Below are 5,329 nucleotides of genomic sequence, written 5' to 3' on the forward strand. Positions count from 1 at the left end.
GATGAATGATTTAAACTTGTTTTATAAATCTTTATGTCTAGTAAAGTCAAAAAATGCGTTTAAGTTGTCCAATTTTTTGAAAAGTGTCATACTTTAATATACTGCCCTGTTGTATGTTTTTTATTTTTCATTTTGTCTTGTATCATTTATGTCTTTATTCATTTATTTATTTATTTTTCTCTTTCCCAGTTGTTGTCTGGCTCTGTTGACACTTTGTTCTGTGATTTTATAATGTATACATTACAGTACCTTTATGGATCTGATTGTATGTTTATATAATAATAATAAAAAAAATTGTAGAGTACGGAACAAATCGCGTACCATTAAGGTTCAATACGGGACGGGTGGCAACCCTAACTGTAGTGTCTATTCTAGGTGCCTTATAATGCGGTGCGCCTTATTTATGAAAAAAGTTTTAAAATAGGCCATTCATTGAAGGTGTGCCTTATACTGGACATTAAAAGTAATATTTGTCTACAGTGAGGAGTTGGCAGTCAGTATTGCTTACTTTCAGAATTCACAGCAAATACTGACCATTGTACTGCCAGCAGACAGTAACAGACGCCAAGTACGGCGTCCTTCAACGGACACACTTTACCAACTTCCACAACCCAAGAACAAATCTAACATTTTGGTGACATGCGCTGACATATTTAAAGCACTGTCCTACAATAACATACAAGTCAGTTTTACATAGTAGGCTACCCCTCCCTTAATCCTCAAACTCACATAAAAAAAGCTTCTTGGTACTACTTGTACAGCTTGCAGCAAGTTGTGTTCATGACGGTGAAATGCTCTATTTGTGTGCTTAATTTTCCTATTTTTCTGCAGCCATTGTGTCTCAACTAAATGACCTGATAGCTGAGCTATTATGCCTGTAGAGTTAAGCCTATTTTTGATTTATTTTGAACAACTTTTCCAATTGTATCTGCAATACAGCACATTAGAAGCTATCCACAAGACTAAGCTGCCCAAGTAAAAAAATATATACTTAAGTATGTTTTAAACATACTTACATTTGTGTAAGTATATTTTAAGTATAGTAAATATTAAGTGTACTACATATAAATATACTAACAGCATGCTTGTACCAATTTTGACATTATGACTTTAAACACACTTAAATATAATTGTACCACAATACACTTTCAAGAAATATATTAAATAAAAGTTAAATAGTGAACAAAATATTTATGTACTTGCATCAATGAAATATATATCAATGAAACAATATGCTTTTAAAGATATTTTGTGTTTATTTTAAAATATATGCTCAAAATAGATTTTTTTTTAATTCACTTAAAGCTTACTTTTAAAATCAACTATTAAATACACTGAAATTTCAATATGTTTTAAATTACATCTCAGTGTATATTTTAGGCTAATGCAGTATGCCTTTTGAGAAGTCTTAATAATCTTTTACTATTTTGTTCAAATGAAAGGAGCCCGAAGGCACGAAGGCTGCTAACGTGTTGCTAGCTGGTGAAAAATAAGAATGTAAGTTTATGTCAAATTTTAATCGAGTTTGATGGATTAAAAAGCCCCAGCCAAATAAATCCTTATCGTATCGGCCATCTGTTGTAATGACATCATATAAAAAAGCCTTATCATATCAAACATCTGTTTTTGAGCCTTATCGCGCATAGCATATGGAAAAATGACATCAATTCATCGTTTATCGGAGAAAACAGATTGAAAAGTGTATTATCATTGTAATAAAATAGTTAATTTCCAGATTTAATTTGGGCCCCTTTCATCATTTAAATTAAAGTCCTATCATACTAAAACAGATATGATTTATTCCCTTGCATACATTTCTTGATTCATGAACCCTCTTTCTTTCTCACTTATCCCCGCCCACTTTGTTAGATTATGCAAGTTGCTGATGTAACTCCTCCTCTCAATTACATGATTTTTGACCTCAATGCCCTCCTTAGGTGGATCCCCTCCCCTAACCATATGTGGAATCCAAGGGACAATTGAGTGTTTTTAGGCCTGACTTTAAACCCACCTCAACCATTAGGTCCTGTATACATTCAGAAAAAATTGGTTTGAATTAGTGTTTTGCAGAAACAATATTATATTTTGTATCTGGAATAATGGCATAGCCAGTTGTGAGAGTTTGCAGTGTAGGACTGCATGCCTGGTTGGCAGCCTGTTGTATGTGTAATTTGGCTTTAAACAAGGAGACAAACAAATGCTCTGAAAACAGATTTATGTCAGGAAACATACACAAACAGATGCTAATGTCACACTCGTTTATATAGCTGGTGTTTCTTTCCTTCTCCTCAATAAATAATTTGACACGTTACATTTGTATTGCACTGTTATTTAAGAATAATAAAGAATAATAAATCAACTTTTTTCTTGTGTGTGTGCGCGTGGGAATGTGTGTGTTTGGGTGTGTGTGTTTTTTTTTTTTTACCAACAGCAAGGATGTTGGTTAAAAAAAAAAAGAAAAAAAAAGCTATAATTGAAATTTAAGATAAGATCATTAAATGACAGGAAACCCTTAAAGTATGAGACTTGTGAATTTGGAAAATACTTTTATCAACTGCTCAACTTACACCACTTAGGTAATTTTACATGTTTGAGTAAAGGTCAACTACTTTCTTTTTTACTTCTTTGAGATGATTCTGAACTCAATCTCCTCATCCATCTATTTATTATCTTATATGTGATGTCAGGACACAGAGATCAAAGATCCTGGAGGAAAACCTAGACATATCCCCCCAGTAACTCTCATTATGTGTTATACACAGAAACACTTGAGCTGTGCTAAAATGAACTAACCCTCTGATGCGTAAGTGGGTCCTTTTTGACCTGGTGAGGTAATCTTTTTGCAATATTTTTGTAATGAAAAGTTTTCATCACTTCATATTCCAGGTATTCCTCAAAAATATGTTACTGATATCATCCAATTCAAATTTTTAATTTACCTTTTATACATTTTAAGAAATTGCATATTTTATATTACTACCCTATTCTTCCGTGAGAGGGTCAGAAATGACCCACATTCATTTCCTATAGAATTTAATGGAAATCTTTGTTTTTTGCCTACTGTGACTGTCAGGAAAATATTTTTTTGTGAACCATACACCATAGCATATGGAAAAATGACATATGCCACACTGCTCTTCCTGAATCCTTCATGCCTCTGGTAGGGGCATGAAGCAGCCTAAGGAACGGGCCTGGAGGTGGGGCACTCCTCCCAAGGCGTTCGCAGCCTGATGACCCTTTATGATGTACAGTAACTTTGGACTTAGTTTTCCTTCGCCCGGACGCGGGTCACTGGGGTCCCACTCTGGAGCCAGGCCTGGAGGTGGGGCACAATGGCGAGCGCCTGGTGGCCGGGCTTTTACCCATGAAGCCCAGCCTTTCTCAGCCCGAAGAGGAGATGTCGGTCCCCCTTCCCATGGGCTCACCACCTGTGGGAGGGGCCAAAGGAGTCGGGTGCATTGTGTTATGGGCGGCGACCGAGGGAGGGGACCCTGGCAGTCTGATCCTCGGCTGCAGAAGCTAGCTCTTGGGACGTGGAACGTCACCACTCTGATGGGGAAGGAGCCGGAGCTAGTGTGTGAGGCTGAGAGGTTCCGGCTAGAAATAGTCGGTCTCGCCTAGACGCATGGGTCTGGTTTCTGGAACCAGTCTCCTTGAGAGGGGCTGGACATGCTTCCACTCTGGAGTTGCCCACGGTGAGAGGCACCGGGCAGGAGTGGGCATACTTGTTGCCCCCCATCTCAGTGCCTGTATGTTGGGGTTTACCCCGGTGAACGAGAGAGTAGCCTCCCTCCGCCTACAGGTGGGGGGACAGGTCCTTACTGTTGTTTGTGCTTACAGGCCGAACAACAGTTCAGATTACTCACTCTTCTTGGAGACCTTAGAGGAGGTACTGGAGAGTGCCCCTCCTGGGGACTCCCTTGTTCTACTGGGGGACTTCAACGCTCATGTGGGCAATGACAGTGAGACCTGGAGGGGCATGGTTGGAAGAAATGGTCCCCCCGATCTGAACTCAAGTGGTGTTCTGTTGTTGGACTTCTGTGCTCATCACGGATTGTCCATAACGAACACCATGTTCAGGCATAAGAGTGTCCTGGTGCACTTGGCACCAGGACACCCTAGGCCGCAGTTCAATGATTGACTTTGTCATCGTATCATCGGATCTGCGGCCGTATGTCTTGGACAACCGGGTGAAGAGAGGTGCGCAGTTGTCCACTGACCACCACCTGGTGGTGAGTTGGCTCCGGTGGTGGGGGAGGAAGCCGGAAAGACCTGGCAGGCCCAAACCTGTTGTGAGGGTCTGGTGGGAAAGTCTGGCGGAGTCCCTTGTGAGACGGAGCTTTAACTCCCATCTCCGGCAGAACTTCGAACACGTTCCGGGGGAGGTGGGGGGGACATTGAGTCTGAACCATACACACTGAGTCCTAAGTGTCATCCCTGAGTAATAATATTTACATTATTATGTATTAATACAGCAAGAACTCTTACATATAAGTATTATCTTTATTTTTTACCTCTCATGTGTGTGTGTCAATCAAGAGTACTGTGACAGCCTTATTGTCACGAATCAACATATTGGCCTTCTTCAAAGTTAGCCAACACTAGTTATCTAACCAACTAGCAAACATTACCACCTATACTTTATTGTGCATGTGCATTATTTGTGTGTGTGTCTATGTGTGTCTCTGTGTTTTTCTGACACACTGGATAAGAAATCAAAGGAGAAAATGTGTTGAATGACATGCAAAACCTGTTGATCAATGTGTCAAGGTTCTTTTATCATCTCAATATATAAAATAAAAATTTATAGCTATATGAATAAATGAATAAATGCAAATGAGCCAGAAAAGAATAAAGTGCCTTCTCCAGGTTGGGGAGGATGTCCTGCCCTTAGTGGAGGAATACAGGTATCTCGGGATCTTGCTCACGAATGAGGGAAAAATGGAGCGGGAGATCGACAGGCAGATTGGTGCAGCATCTGCAGTGAAGGTCCCCCTTGAAAATGAGATCTGGATCTCAATGGGGTTTACCTGGTTAAATAAAGGAAATAAAAAAAAGCGTGTGCTGTACCAGTCTGTTGTGGTTGTTGGAATTATTAGCTTAATTATGCTAGTTTTAATGCTAGTGTTAACTTCAACCACATGTTTAAATATTAGACATATCAACATTGTTTTGAGTAGGCCTAAATTTAAGTTAAATTTAGATTCATGCTTCAATCAACATAATCTGATCAGTGGAGTATTTTTCTTAAAAATACCAGCATGATTTGATAAAAGTACTCTAATCTGTAGTTTTCAATATTAAAAACACAGCCCTGGTCACTATGTAA

The sequence above is a fragment of the Poecilia formosa genome, unplaced genomic scaffold, assembly GCF_000485575.1.
Source record: "Poecilia formosa unplaced genomic scaffold, Poecilia_formosa-5.1.2 Scaffold843, whole genome shotgun sequence".
NCBI lineage: Eukaryota > Metazoa > Chordata > Actinopteri > Cyprinodontiformes > Poeciliidae > Poecilia > Poecilia formosa.